This window comes from Cololabis saira, chromosome 3 (genome assembly GCF_033807715.1).
Source record: "Cololabis saira isolate AMF1-May2022 chromosome 3, fColSai1.1, whole genome shotgun sequence".
Classification (NCBI taxonomy): Eukaryota; Metazoa; Chordata; class Actinopteri; order Beloniformes; family Belonidae; genus Cololabis; species Cololabis saira.
In genome coordinates, this window is record NC_084589.1 from 41,999,182 (window position 1) to 42,015,918 (window position 16,737).

The 16,737-nt window shown below is 41.6% G+C and overlaps 1 long non-coding RNA gene across 1 annotated transcript in view; it reads right to left on the reverse strand.

The window, feature by feature from the left end:
• Positions 1–16,737, reverse strand: part of LOC133440134 (uncharacterized) — a 72,498-nt gene that overhangs the window by 34,730 nt on the left and 21,031 nt on the right. Inside the window, exon 2 of the long non-coding RNA XR_009782287.1 lies at positions 15,116–15,208. This is a non-coding gene — a long non-coding RNA (uncharacterized LOC133440134). The remainder of the gene's footprint in view (positions 1–15,115; positions 15,209–16,737) is intronic.

The following is a 16,737-nucleotide window of genomic DNA, read 5'->3' on the forward strand; positions in this document are numbered from 1 at the left end:
AGTACTAATTATACAGAGAACCAACCGTTCCAGTCTTCACATCAATTTTCTACATCACTCAATCCGTAAATCACTGCCAATTACTTCATGTGCACAAACAACAACTCCACAACACCAGTATGAGATTATAGTCAAGAGCACAATCCAATGTTTATTTGTTTTTCTTCCAATCAATCAATGTCTGAGCAAATAATGCTTGCTAAGATAATAGCAGGACAGAGAGACATTGCTTTTTCCAACTGACAAGTACAAGTTTGTCATGGTCACCCTTTGCAAGTAAAATCTTGAGTGTGCAATGGATAACAGGGTGTTGGACAAGAGCGCCCATCCTTCCATTACTTTACACCCCATTTACTCTGGAGGATCATGATTGGATGGAAGCTATTAGCCGCGGTATGTGCAAGACAGGTCGTTTGACAGGGCTCACACACAGAGAGACGGTGGACGCTCACACCTACAGCCATTCTACAACCACCAGTACAAACACATTCAAGACAAGACCAATGTCCCTTTGAAGTGCATCGCTTTGTAAGGCCTGGAGGTACGAGGTTTATGTCTCTCCAATCAAGCCTCAAGTCACAGGTGAATTGGTTTGTGTGTGTTCAGTAGGATGTAAAAAGTGTACCACAGCACTCTGACCAATGACGCTGCAGTCATGATTCGGCAACTGCAGCCTATTATTGCAGAAAACACTGATACTTTGGTGTGTACGAGTTAAGAAAATTGAAACATTTGTGGATTAACAAGAACTTCGTTTTGTTGGCAAAACACTACGACCGCCTTGTGAAACGAGCTTAAGGTCTGTTTTAACCGTCCAGTAAAACACACTAGACTTTTTTCAAAGATGTCAAGTTATGCAGCTCCAGGATGTCTGCATCCTCACTGAGGAATAATGTAAGTGGCAGATTAAAAATACAATGCCTCCCCTTGCTGCTGTCAGGGCTGCAGTGCTGGCCACTGACAGACAGACGCAGACAGGTGAAAAAAAGGAAGCTCTTGTGGCTGAAATGCAGCCTCAGTGGGAGAAAGAAAGGCAGAAAATCTTGCGATAACCAAGAGAAGGAACAGTAAATCTGCCATCTCCACACTGAAAAGATCCCAGTTGATGAGCAGGTTTCAACTCATAAACCATCATGCAGACTCATGCACCAACATGCATTTGTGGTTGTACCAGCAGCCAGACCTTCCCATCACACCCACAGCAGCGCGGCTTTATGTGAGAAGAGGTTACCCTCTTTACATATACCAGTAATTGTTTTATTACATTTTTGACTTTTCAGAATTACATGTTTTTATTTCAACTGACCAGTGGGGTAAATAAAACCTACAACAGTGTTCCTCAAGTCCAGTGCTGGAGGATCACTGCCCTGCATATTTTAAATGTTTGTGTGCTCTAACACGCCTGATTCAAATGACTGGGTCATAAACAGACTTGTGCAGACCTTATTGACGAGCTGATGATTAATTCATTTCAACCAGGTGTGTTAGAGTAGGGAAACACTTAAAAAGGCGTCACACAGTCCACAAGAACAGAGAAATGTGTTCTTTTTCCTTGAGGTAGCAATAACGAGAACAAACTTCACCATTTCAAACTTGATGAGAAACTCGAGTGCAGCACTCGTCGAGTCCTCGCAAGCCCCTTCCAGTGCAACACCTGCACCGCTCATGCACAGGGTTGCCAGATCACACGGGAATAATAAGCGACAGTCATATGAATAATGAAAACTCATGCGGAGAAATCAAGTGGTTACGCATCATGAAAAAGAGTCTGGATCAGTATGAATAAGTCAAACAATACTGCAAAAGTCAAGATGTCGTCATGGCGACAGATCGGGGAGGGGTTGGCAGGAGTGAGTGAGAATAATTTCTCGCCCACTTTGACACGTCACACATCACTTAGTCAGAGACAAACACTATTTGAAGTCACATTGCATTTAAAAGTAAGGGTGTGTGGTGTGTGTACAGTGTGTGTACAGCAGATACAGTGCAGTGTGAGAGATTTCAATGCCTCCACGTAATGAGCCGCAGGCGCTGCAGTGAGTTGTGTTGCTTATTGCTGCAAAAGTTTGGTCACATTTTGAGTGTGGTGATGTTGGGTTGGTGCCACTTGTAAGGATTCTATACAGGGAATATGAGAGGCGGCAGATATGTTCATGCCTACAACAAGCCAAGGCTCTGAAAACAAAGAAACAAAAGCTGATGAAGCTCAAACTGTCTAAATGACAACTTCATGAACATGGAATTAATTTAAGCCCACAAATACAAAAGGGTATTAAATAACTAAAGAACCGATGGAGACACGTAACCTATCAGTATTTTACAATTCTTTTTTTCTTTCTAAACAATATTAGCCATCCCCGCAAGTAAAATGCTTTACGCCAGATTCCATTCAGCTCACCCTCGTGATAAACTCATCACAGTGCTACTGAAGTATTGACGATGTATCTTAATCACTCATGTGCTGTCATTGAAAAGACCAGAGCTCATTTCTCCTCCACTTTTTCCACCAGGCTTTCATGTCCACATCCTAATGAATGTATAATTAAACTGTAGAAACGAATCCATCCAAGGTCAGGTCGCGGGGGCAGCAGGCTAAGCTGAGAAGCCCAGGCCTTCCTCTCCACAGCTCCTCTGAGGGAATAGCGAGGCGTTCCCAGGCCAGCCAAGAGATTAAATCTCTCCAGTGTTCTGGGTCTTCCACAATCTCCTCCGGGTTGGACATGCCCAGAATACTTCCCTAAAGGGAGTCCCTCAACAGAAGCCTAAACCATGTCAACTGTCATCTCTCAATAAATTAATTAATTGATAGATAAATAAAACATTTTTGGTAAACTGTGCAGGCCTATACTTGTCACAGCAGGACAAATAACAAATATACAAGTTTAACCAGTTATAGTTAAGTTGTTATGAGTTTAATTTAACCAGGAGAGGAGGAACATTTTGGCTGCTCTCCCATTGTCATAATAACCTGCCAAGTATACCACACACTCTTAGAGATCAATTTTTACAGCAGCCAAGGACATTTGTGATCTTCCACTTTTCCTTAAGGTTAAACTGAGATTTGCTCTTTTTGATTCTCTTTAACAGATCGTGCAAGTTGGAAAGAGCTGCATCTGTTAAAACTCAGTCTGAAAAATGTTATACGTTTTATCTGACAGGTGCGCTGACAGCTCATAGTTTTGGGATAAAAAGGGAAGGAGAACTGAGAAACAGAAGACGGTGAGATACAAATTGATGACTCCTCCTTGTCTATCTCTCTCTCTCCTACTAGTTTATGTGTGATCATGTCCACACTTCCCACAAACCAACACGTCAAGAGAGCAGACTTACTGAGCTCAGCTTTTGATCATTACCGTCTGTTCTCTGGCAAAAAGTGAGCTTTGATGAGAGAGGTGGAGGAACAATGAAAGATGTAAGATGTTTATGTTGCTCAAGAGGCAAATTTTAAATGTTCGCTTTCTAGCAGTTTAGACAGCCATCGGTACATCAGTACCAAGCACATGAATCATCAGTGGTTTTTGTGGGGCAAAAGTGAGGACTGGGTGTACAGAATGTGCACTGAAACTGGATTTTGTTCCATTACGCATAACAACAATAGACAGACACCCATGGTGCATTGCAGTATGCTGCTGAGATTGCGGCCAAAACGAGTTGCCCAAAGAGAACAGAAAAGAAAAATATCACTACCTGCTGGGCTAAACCTTACAATCTCTGCGTGACCATCATTCATTCTCTTCCAAGAAGAGCAAATTCACTTCCAGCTGAACAGCTCCTGCATACTTCAGTACCATTACCATTTGAAAAGGAAGATCAGTGCAGTAGCAGGGGGGAAGAGAGCCCATGTGTCCAAAAAAGAAAAAAAGGGGGTGCATGGCAGGGAAGAGCACCTGACTTGTTGAACTTGGCGCATGGATGAGCTTCATCAGTCATCCCGGCACAGAGCTATTCAGGCCTTGCCTTTAAAACAATGCCGACCTCATTCGAGTTGGCATTATGCAGCTGGAGAGCATACACACGCTTGTGCCGAGGGCTTAGAAGACTGTAACAACCCTGGGAAAAACAACCCTCCCACTGCGTCAGACTTGTGAAAATAAACTCCCATGCTGCTCTTTTGCATACTTCCCCTCCACGCAACAGGCCCTATGCAACAGAAAACCAATAAAAGCTCCAATTTCAAAACATTCAATTTCTGCTACTGTGTGGGAATTTTGTGAACTATGTATATGACATTTGAAGAAAAATTCATTTAAAAAGTATTTTGTAAGCGTACGTCTTATCACTACCGCATAGTCTATATTTGGCTTCAATGAATGTGTAGTGAAAGTTTCAGAACATGCCAGCAATATCGCTTTGACTCAGAAACTCAGAAGAGTGAGGAAAGTAAAAAAATTGCTGACTTCCAGGAATCAATAGAATGTTAACGCCAAAAAATAAAAAAAGGTTTTTGAAGAAGAAAAGCACTTGGCATCAGTAAAAGTCTTCAGTATTTTAAAATGAAATGACTTTTAGTGTCCAAATCACATCTTTGGTGGCTGAGTCAGTCTTCTGACACTACGAACCAGATCCTCACCAGTAAAGACAAGGCTTATCTAAGTTTAAAAAAAAATTAAATTAAAAAGCAAAATAGCACAAAATACATACACACATATACACACACATTATTATTCACACACACCATATTCCAACACAGTGGAGGAAGGAGAAGCAACAATAAAAAGAGAACTATTTCTGATCAAGTATGCTTTTTCAGGAGTAAAGCAAATCAACCCACACTGAAGGAATGGAAAAATACACCGGTTCTCCCCTTGGTGTTGCTGTGTCTGTTGTTTTCTCCAGAACCAGTTTGTTTCCATCCCGGGGCAGGTGCTTGCACCAAGGCAGGTTAGTAATGACACCTGTTTCCACCGGCTGGTTCAAAGGGGCTCTCTGCAAGCAGCTACCTTTGCCTTTCCAGCACAGTCCCATGCCTGTGTGGAAGTGGAAAAAAAACACACACACACACACACACACACACACACACACACACACAAATGCGTGCAACACATACCCTCAGGCCTAAAAATTTAGCCAAGCTATTTCATGGAACGTTGAAGCGCAAACATTAGGCACAGAAGGTCGACAACGTGCTGCAGATTGACTGGTGAGAACAGTTGGCTGGTCTGCTGAAGCCAACATTTCCGCAGCCTTTAGGTTAATACTATGGATTTATCACCACTATACCGACTCTCACCGACTCAAACACGCTGGCTCTGAACGAGCTTCTGGGAAGCAGGTGTTACAACTTCTTGAAGCGTCACGAGTCACTTGGCAGTGTTGAAATGGAGCAGGGTGGCCGACTCCATCATCTGAAACTAGATGGTATGAAAAGGGCAGTAAAGGGGTGGATGGACGATGAGCTTTTTATTGCATCTTTGTGGTCATTTGACCAAAGCATAACACAGACGCTTCAAGACTGCAGGAAAATGTGTCAACACATCATAATGAGGCACCTTTAAGGAGAGTAGAAATGTCAGACTATGAAAAACATTTTGCACTATTGTCATCACAATCATCATCATCACAGTGATGAAGAAACAGGTGCTTATGAATTTAAACGGTTAAATCAAAGCAGTGCCAAAAGTTGCTGATACACCCAAGACAAAAAGAAGTGATTAATGATTAACAACTTACAGGTGTGGCCAAAAACGTGTTTTGACAGGGAAAATTCGTGAACAGAAGCAAATACTGACTGAAGTTACATCTTCAGCTGTAAAGATTTAAGTGTTGAACTTTCCGGTGGGCCGAGCACCGGACATTTCAGTAATAATATGTGGCTGATGAAGAACTGTGAATATATAACGAGTTCAAGTTCCTCTTGGACCGGGATTATGTTAAATCACCATGGAAACCAAGATTGGCAGGTTGGAGTAGTTTGCTTTCAAGGGTTTCAGCCGTCTTGACGTTTCTCTCCCGGATATTTAAAACCTCCAATAGAACGTCACAATCCTCCTCCTCCTTATTCTCCCCCCTCCTTCCTCTGCCAGCTCAGTAGGGCAATCATCCACAGCACTGCAGAGCAACAACATTTTAGCGATGGCAGGTAAAGGCCCGGAGATTGTCAGTAATGATGGGTCTGCTAGTGCTGAACCTTCCCAGAGCTGCTTGTTTCAGCAGTAATTACGGTTGGGGTGGGGGGGCGCACCGTGACTGGCTCTAAAAAGATTACCAAGCCTTTTGCCTGTGATGCCATGTCAAGTTTTTTTCCTCTTTTTTGTTTATTTTTTATAGGCAGGAGAAATTGGAAAAATAAAAAACAGGACTTTAAAGCTAAAAGGAAAGGCAGGAAGCAGAGGTGACAAAGGTTGAGCGCTGAGAGACGTGGAGCCAGAGCTTAGAGGCTCATCCTTTGCTCTGAAAATGGATGAGTTTAGCTAATTGATGCTCTGCGTTCTCCAGTCAGCTCCGGGAAAAGCGAGGGGGAGGGTGACATGGTAAAATGATATACAAAAAGGTCAAATGATAATTCAGGGCCATAGGAGTGGCTGGCAATAACCCACACAAATAAATATGGCTGATGAAAGTTCTGCTGTGCACCATGTTTATAAAAAAACAACAAAAACCGTAACGTCTTGCTTTTACCACCGTGTGCCACCGTCTGAAGTACACTGAATAATCCACGGGGCAAACAGGAGCTGCAGACCTTTTTGCCTTTTTTTTTTTTTTTTTTTAACGCCACAAGGGCAGAAATTAAAAAGCAGAAGAGGTGAAGTGGAGGAGAGATAAGTGAGAAGAAACCCAAAACATGTGTGTAACGTTTAAAAAAAAAAAAATAAATACAATGTTTAAGTTGTGAGTCAGAAGGGCTCTTGGGGTCACCTGGGTGGACAAGCAGTCGCAGTTTACACATTTACAGGTTTTAAGTTCAGGTTAAGACTAGTGAACAGGACAACAGATGCTGATACTCAGGTTGGGGCATATATTGGACTACAGTACATTCAGATATTCATACTTTGGGTATCCAGTTTTAAACACTGGTATCCAGATAGTCGTCTGCAGGAATGGTTCAGCTCACTTTCCCGGTTAAGTCAAGGACAACATGCTGAAGATTTCAGTTGTGCGGCAGCACAATGAACTAAACATTAACAACAAAACAACAACAACAAATCAACTGTTAACTGAGTATCTGATTGTATTGAAATGTAATACAATCATCTTTTTTTAAATGTTGTGCGTTGACTTGTTCAAATTCCTTGTTGTAGTTCCGATACTCCAGTTGCATCTAAATATCCCTACAGTATATCACCATGGCTGAGCAAAAAAAACAAAAAAACTCTAGTTTCATACTTGAGCTCTGAATTTTGGGTCTGCTGGCCAATATTATTGTTAAAAGGTCAGATTTCTGGGACAAACGAGCCAAACTTGACATCCTAGACTCCCACAAATGTGATAACCTAAAAAACTATTTGGTTAGTTTTAACCTAAAAAATGTGACTTGTTTTTGATGTTGTAGACATTTGCTATTTATCTGAATCTGAACAACAGTAAAACCCGAATCCGTGTACAAACCTGACTCTCAGATCGGTTGCAGTGGGTGCAACATCTCCATCAACCAACAAATAAATTGACATTTTAAAAGCAGAGGGGATCAATTAAAGTACCTTCATTTGTCAGCGGCCAGCACGGAAGAGGAGTGCAATTGCACTCTAGGAAATGGCTTGCAATTTACCTGCTTGGGTGACATACTTTAGTAATTAATAGACCAATTTACATCATTACTCCAGCGAGGAAATTTGTAAACATCAATTATAGGAAATACGAGAGCCTTTCATAAAACTGTTTCATGCTCTGAGGTGGTCACAGCATCGCATTTGCAATAAAAGGAGTCCGACTGGAAAGCATGTTTTCATCTCCAAATACCCCCCTCCACCATATCCCTTTCAGGAAGTACCAAATACGTGGTGGTCATGGATGTGGAAATTACCTCTGTGCCTTAATGGATATATGATGAAAAACATCTTATTTAAAAATAATACAATAAATAAATACGGTAAAAAACAGCCAGGCTTCAGTGCCTTGCGGTCAATAAGACTAATCAGACTAGTCTGCCCACATTACGCCCGCAGCTTCTGGTCAATAACCACACGAAGCATCAACTGCTCCCATAAACCAGCTCCTTTTATTGTTGATGGAGCCGCTGCCTCGCCGCCCTGTAGAGGACGAGTAGTGATTGAACACATGGACAGGGGGGACTCAATTGACTGTTTAGGGCTACAAGTAACAATTTTTACCACCATTGATTCAGTTGATAATTATCATTGCAATCAATCATCTTAATTAGAAGAGTACAGTGAACAATCGTCAGTGAAGCTTTTTCCCAATGTGAGGAGACGTGGACAGATTTATTTTATGGAACCAGCAAAATAGAGCAAATGCATACAAAAAAAAAAAAGTAAATCGATAAAAATAAACAAAGCACGCATTTGGTAATTGTCTGAAAAGTGATCAAAATCACTTCAGATTGATTTTAGGATTTGATCTGCCCATAAATTTATGAGCACTTTGCTCAGTTTTCAAGCTCCGGTTCCACAGGGCTGGCGCTTGTTTCACACGGCTTCGTTCTAGTCGATGAGAGCCATTTACAAACGCCTCAGAGCAACTGGTCGGACGTCCAGTCTTTGTGCTGCTGGACTGCAGCTAAGCAGCATTCATTTTCAGATGGAAGATCAAGCTAGCAGGAAGTCAGACGCAATAATGGTAGAGAAAATTGGCTTAATTTTCAATATAAAAAGCACTACAAGCTAGCTCCTACTCTTACATCGACATTACATTTATAAACGGAAGCCGTGCTTGGACAACTCAGAGGGTTTTAGAAGAGATTTGAACCACGCATCAGGAAAAAATTAGTTTAGAAGAAGTGGAATAACTCATCATTTTTAAACACCAGTCGTCCTTTTAACCTTAAAAACAAGACATGGTGAGCGTTTTCAGAGCAAGCTGACAACCTAACGATTCTTTGGAAACTTTCAGGTAAACTGGTCCCATGAATCCAGCTGAGGAGGTGAAACTCTCCCTGTGACCCTGATACCATAAGAACCGAACCATGACGCTTCTTTGCTGCACGACGGAGGAGTAATGTCTGCAAGCCTCAGCCCAAAAATACTAATCAGTGACTGACAACTTCTCCATAAACGATCACACTGAACTGTATCAGAGTTCCCGTATCCATCACCAAGTTTAATTTGCACCGTTTTTCTTAGTATAAATCATATCTGCTCGTCTCTCCTTCACAAAGACACTATTCTTAATTATATATTCTACACCACACATCTCTCTCTCTCCAAAAATGAATGACCAGAATGATACTTGAGCTTTAGTTAATTATATCTGGACTGCAAGTAGCCAATTTGCCATATTAGAAAAAGGAGAGAGAAAAAACAAAAGGCAAAAAAAAAGTAAAAACAACACACCTTTCTGTAATAATCCAGAACAAAACACCCTGCAGGTCTTTTCCACTCTTAGCATTTAGATATAATCTGAAATCCTTTTAAGTGTGTCGTACTAATAACGTCAGATGAACAGAATGAGATAAAACATCAGTTTCTGATGAAGAAAAACGGCTCATATCATAGTCATCCTCGCTGAGCTCAAGTTAACAAAATCATTACAAGTAAAAGCCCTGGGTGAAGATTTCAAAATGCTCATTGACATCTCAGAAGGTGTTTAGTACGCGTTTCAGGCTGCCTGAGCGCCGTAGATCGACTGTACACGTCCTCAGTGCCAAGACGGGGAACGATGTAAACTCCCAAACCATCCGTAATCCTCTTTAATTGCATGTTGCACATGCAAATGTATATTTTGAATAAGTGTGATTGCGAGTTGGGAGCGCCAAGCAATATGCAATCATGCTTCACTAATGAGGGTGATACGGGTGAACATATGGGAGAAGCTCCTGAACCGTTCAAGCAATTAAGACATTCATGCAACTAATAATATTCATGATGAGACGCAAACAAAAATTAAGAGAACTCGGTGATGAGGTTATTTGGTTGTCCTTGCCCACGTTTAAATTATGTTAAGGCGACATTTCAGTAATGAAGGCAGAAATACTGTAAATTCATTTAAAAATGAAGGACTTCGTTGATCAGTCCAGGTTATAATCTGGTCCTCTTGTAGTGATGAACGTCCCAGATCGCAAACATGCACAAGTTACAAACATGTTGCTGGTTACACTAACAGGATCTTCTACCAGGTCTTTATCTTCTGAAAATACCTTCAAAATGAGTAATACATTCAAAAAAGGAAAGATTTTTCTTTTGCAAAAATCAGATGTATCATTGTAAAATTTGTTTCAAAGAAAGTTGCGTAAATGTTTGGAAAATTACTGTTATTTCAAGCATGTAGGGGTTGCAAGTCTTGTATTGTAGAAAATGAAGAAACGGCAGCTTTAATTGCTGGTGAAACAAAAAGGGGAAGAAAGCGCAAATACCTAGAAGGTCCACAACTTTTCTTTTCTTTTTAATAACAAAGATACAACCTACCACACATTGTTATCCTGAAATATACGAGTAGTTTCATGTGTCACATGCCTCCGCTTTTATGAAATAAATAAATACATTTTAGATGCATTGTGAGAATATATGTTTTCATATGCTATGTATTATCTTGGAAACATAACCGCAAGAAAACAGGAAGCCTATCTTTCTCAGAATCTAATTCGTGGCGTGCTCTTTCAAATAACGGCCGATGCGAGACCATGAACCAGTGCTCGGTGTCAGCTCGAGGAAAGGCAAAAGCAAAACCGAGGTGAACCCCTTCACAGTCCTTGCTTGCGGTAGACCCAATTTTCTCCCACCTCCTGAAGTCCCCATATCCCCGTAACTTTGAAGTCCAGCCAGCTTTGAAAATGCCTGCAATCTCCCTTCCATGACCAGGCAGAGGATTAGCCAAGCCCTGCAGGACCAAGTGGAAAGAAGGGAAAAAAGAAAGAGGGTTGGAGGAGGAGGAGTAGAAGCATTTTCCACAAGGGCCATGTATGCACAAGCAGCTTTCCCTCCGGCTAGAGCTGTGGGGGATTAACAAGCTACTAAGGAGGCAGAGAACGGATCTCCAGCTCTTTTTCAAGATTCCACAGAAACCAATTTACAGTCAAGATCTGGGGGAGGCCACTTATTCTTCCCATAACCGCCTCCCGCTTCAACAGAAAAATCTTTGTTGTGTCACTCAGAAACCACACTTTTCTGAGACAGCAGATACTTCCGCACTCTTGTCGAGGAAGCATGGGTCTTACAAAGAGGAATCAGTCATCAGAATGGGCACTTCAAACGTTTTAACATTATGCACAAAGAACCTAAAACATAAGCAGCTAAGCTCATAATCTCATCATCAGGCTTGATGGGACTCGCAGGGAAAGTCACACTTGAAAGTTAATTTTCTCTCGTGACCCCAACAAGCAAGAGCCCTCCATTCTGTGCACCAAGGCTGCTCTCCACTTTGGGTTGAACATGCCTGCTAAATGTGTGGCTTCAAATTAACTAGATCATAGCCTCTAGGCCTTAGAGGCTATGATCTAGAGTTGATATGATCTAGAGTTCCTTAGAGTCTAAGGAAAGGAAAAATAATGTCCAGTGATGTCAAGTACATTTAATTTACAGGCAGAGTACTTGAGCGAGGTTATCAAGTCATCACCGGTTCTGGTGCACTGCCCAAAGCGCTCCTGGCATCGTATTAAAGTACAACTTAGGAACAAAATCTACAGGATCTGAGGACACAATGCACCCGCAATGTCAATAATCGTGATTGAGCCCAAAATTGAGGAGGAGGGAACAATAGGCCTAGAGTTAAAAGAAACGGCAGATCCATACAGTGCTGCCTCCCCATCAGTGCTTTTCAAGTAATGGGGTCTTTTGTCTTATCTACGACTGAAAGGAGCTTGAGGTCTTTGGCCTTCATCCCTTTGTTGTTACAGAGTCCCTCGTGGAAATGGAGGACAGGCGTGGGTGTGCGAGGAAGAGCTCGGCGACCGTACAGGCACATCAGACTTGAGCGGTCTTAATAAAGCTTCCCTCTATCCACCCCTGAGATCTCCTCACCCCAATTATACGCCTGACACCTCTAGCCTCCTCCATCTCCACTTATTTCACACAGTAACCCTCGCCTCTCCGTACAGACACACAGACACATGCAGCCCACTATCCAGTTCCCAGCTCTGATCATGGCTCTCCCTTCGCTCCTCCTAAAGCCCCAGGGGCAGGTACGATATCAGGATGAGGGTGGCGCTTGCCTCACTGTCTGCAGCCTGAGTTGCATCAGGAGTGTGTGTCTATTCTAGCACCGACATGAGACCACTACCGTTCTGGCAGGAATGCTGGAAACTTTCATTACTCAGAAAAAGAAATCCCTCAAAAACAAGGATCAGCTTACCATGTTTTCATTTTTTGAAGTGCGGTCACGTGAAATGCTTTGTGTCTTATAATAGACAGTGGCCATGGCGCTCCGTTAGAGGAATCCGGGGTTATGCAGGTTTTGAAGCATTCCATCAGCAGGACTCCGAGCTGCAAAAGTGGCATTTTGCAACCTTTTTGTGCCACTGTAATAAAAAATGTATTGATTTATCTATTTGAGAACTACTCACTTGAGTTCAACCTGCACAGTTCCAGACTTGAAAGCGACAGTCCACTGCTGTGTTTAGCATCTTTACATTAAAACCATTACGTCACACGTGCTATAAAAAGAAACGAGTCTGGGAAAACAAGTGACCTCATCTCCATTGTAGCAGTGCAACAGCAGGCGGCCGTGCAAGTCTTGTTAAGAAGGCTGCACGTCTCAAGTGTCCCTCACTAGCACATTGTTGATGTACAGGGTGGTTGTAGGCCGTATCCTGATTCTGCACCCGTCTAGAGCCGACACACTCAACACCAATTCACTCAAGTCCTCAGCGCCGTTTCCATATCAGCCGAGTTGAACCACAGCCAGTTCAAAGAGTTGACGATCAACAGAGCAGGATTTTCCGTTAATTCCATATACGGACCCGTGGGGAGGAACACGGGGGAGGAAACTGAAAAATAACTTCTCTGATATAGTTTGGTAGGATCAGGAAGACACTATTCAAGAAGCAGCAGAGGTGCTACCTCACAAGCCCTTTCAGACACTACGCACTGCAGATCTCTGAGTCATTTTTGGTATGTCACCATAAAGGTGATGCAATTCGGTTATATTTTTCATTCTATTGGTATATTTAGAAATGATCATACAACAGTTTATTAGCGTGAACTAAATTACATGACACTTTTATCCCAAGCGACTTACGACTGAGGAAAAACGATCAAGAGCAGTAAACACAGGCCGGTTTGCAAAGGAAACAAACAGAAAAGCACTTCCACAGAGGTGAGCGCAGATAAAACATTTCAGGACAAATTATGAAGTGGCAGTGCCTTTCCCCCGAGCATTTCATAAGCAGGACAAACTGGATCTCTTGAGTGCAGTGCATGTCAGGTTTGGTAGGAATATCACACACTGAGGCTGATGATCCAACAACACTTTCCCACAACCAGTAAGTAGATGAGTGGAGAGACAGGCTCTTAAAACTAAATTACATCTCAGAAGGACAGAAATGCTTTTGTTCTAGTCTTGTGATCGTGTTCTTACTGTGTTTGGACTGGCGGCCTGTTGTAAATTATTACTGTGTGGCCACTTTGTTAAAATGTTTTCTGACATTTTATGCAGCAACCGAGCCTCTAAACTGACCTTTTACAGCTGTTATTTACAACCTTTGTAAAGAACACACATCTGGTGATGCAATTTCAATCCAGCTATGTCGTAGACTCTCAATCATCCAGGAAATCATGGAAAAACATCAAAATGCTCGGGTAGAAGACAAATGGAGTTCCTTTCTTAAACACTGGTGGTTTCAGACTTAAACTGCTGTTAGTCCATCTAAGAAAATGGGCCAATCTAAATCTTTGTTGAGACATTCAAACATTTAGAGGGTTTACTGGCATCTGATAGTTGGCAGCTATGAAAAGCCAAACAGAGCAATGACGCAAAAATTAAGCACAGTTAACTGATCCTGTAGTAAAATCTAGCTTTTTCTTCATATGTGTTTTAGAAAGGGACAAGTAAAAAACGTCACATGGCAGGAAATAAAACCTCCAGTTTTGCAGGTTCCCACCACGTTTTTTTCTAATTCATCTCTTTTGAAAACTCTTTTCTGTCTTGTTTAAAAACCCTCACTAAAACCTCTCCAGTGTGAAGCAAAACTAATCCCAACAGAACTGAGGTTTTGCACTAATGAAACTGGATGCGTTATTAATTATATTCGAGATACGGGAGCATCCATGCTCATGCAACATGCATCGCATCAAAATGGCTCAGAAGAGCATGAACCACTGAGCTGATGTTCTTGCTGAATTGTTGAGTGCCACTTGTTTCGAAACACTCTTCTTTTACCTTTGGATTCCTTCAAGGTCACAGCCGGCATGCATCTGTCCAACCATCTGTCTCCAGGCTTCCCAGGAGGTCCCCCGTCAACGCCGCTCCCTGGCCCTGTCCTCTACTGTCCACACTTGAACTCACTCGGAAAATCCTCAACCAAACAAAGAAGCTTTTCAGAGACTTTCTATTTCTGATCTGTCTCTCTGCAACGCAATGGCCACTCACAACCTTGCAGCCCAACGACAAAAGCTCAAACCACCTGAAAACAGTGACACTTCACTGAATCAGAGATTTAAAGAGACTACTGGCAAGAATGTTTTCAACCATGTCACACTCCAAAAGTATTAAAATGAGTTCTTGGCCTCTAAAAATAAAAACATCAGATACCAAATAGTGAGCACAGCATTTTCCCCTCACTTAACCTTTTTCCCCCTCACAATCTATACGCGAGCATCCGGTCTCTAAGCCAACTGAGAAAATCAAGCATTTAGCGTGCCCTCCTGTAAAGAGCAAATTCCCGTAATAATCTCAGACTTATTCTGAAAAGCAGCAGTTCCTGCATTTCCACTGAGCATCCATTAATTAAGTGGTTTCTGTGGCTCTCTCTGGAGGGCGGACCTCTCTCTGTTGCAGCATATTCACTTTAATCTAATCTTCAGCTTTTAATTATACACCATCCATTTTAGACAGAAATAGTATTCCTTACCTCACAGTTTTCAAACAAACTGTCTGCTGACTACGGCAATCCACCATGCAGGTAAGTGCACCGGGCTGGAGGAGGCTGCAGCTGCAGGACTGGCTGGAAAAAAGAGAGAAAGAAAGAAGTCACACATGTGTAATCCATGTGTAGTTCTGGCAGAAGAACTTACAAAAATGCCACCTATGCGAAAAAAAAACAAAACAGTCAGAATCATGTGTTTTCCATCAAAGAACGCAGTCGAAAACACGAACAACGAGATCATAAAGCTGTATATACACCTTTCTCTTTTATCACAAGAATGCCAAGAAATGTCGTGCAAATGTAAATTTACATGGAAAAATTATTTTGCAGAACGTTGCTTTTGCAGAAAAAGTGAGCAAATGTTCTTTGTTTATTCTGGGGTTTTTTTGTTACAAATTCCAGAGCTCAAACTTGCAAAATGTGTAGATGGCATCTCAGCTCACAAAATGTACTCAGGAGAAAATAAATAAATACATAAAAAAGGGTCGTCACCAACAACAGAACAGAAAAACTTAAAGATAAAACCTTTGTGTGTGTTTAACAAACAGCTGAACGATAGACCTTTAAAAAAGGTGTTTACAGGCAATTTTCTGTTTTGAACCAACGCGCTGCTGAACAGGAGCAAAGAATTGTCTGCAACACTGAAACTGTGAAATCAGGAGGATTTTGATTTAGTAAAAGACGTATGAAATCTCTAATTCAACAGTATTCATTTTTTTTTTAATTAGTTACTTTAGAAGGAGAAAGAAATAAAAGTAAGTAGTATTCGTTATTTTTTTAAACTTCCAAAGTTGAAAGATCTTCCAATAAGAGGAAAGGGAAATTTTTGACTCTGGTCCAAAACGCTAATATAAAAGATAAGATAAAACTTCTTTCTCACTTTTAGATTTTTAAATTACATAATTCAATTCAAGACCATTTTTGATGTATATACAAGTCAACCCTGCACCTACGGGTCGGTCGGTGCTAATTGGATCTTATGATGAGCATCCCTGCTGTGTGACACACTCAGCTGTAGTTTTAAAAAAGGTGGAGACAGCCTGCAGCTGTGGACAATCAAACTGGTGCAATTTACAAGGCAAACTTCAAAAAACACTAATAACTGAGAGAAAAACAAAATAAAAAAAACTTTTGGATTGGATTAGTGATACGCATTTACAGGTGCCACATGTTCACATGGTCCGGTATAACTCGTGAGGAGAGATAATCTTGTCTTCTTTTGTATGTCGGAGGAATTTGCTGAATTAAAAGCACAAAAGAAATCAGCAGCACTCATGCCATGAGTTATTCAATTACAGGTATAAGAGTTAGAGTCATTAAAATACATCAAAAATAGCTGCCCATATGCATCAGGTTCTCTTGAGATGTTGTTGAGATGAAATAACCTGCAAAAACCAGTTCTGACAAATGATGATGAGGCAGGTTTTGACCCAACACGTTTCATGTAACGAGGCCCAGCAAGACTTGCAGAGGCAACCTCCTCTGAATTAGTGAACTCCAGCTGGCAGCCACATGCTGATGATGGTTCACTTAAGGTTAAGATACAGCCAGCTTGCCAGTTTATTATTCTCCTCCGCTCTCAGGTTCTCTTTATTTTGACACTAGGC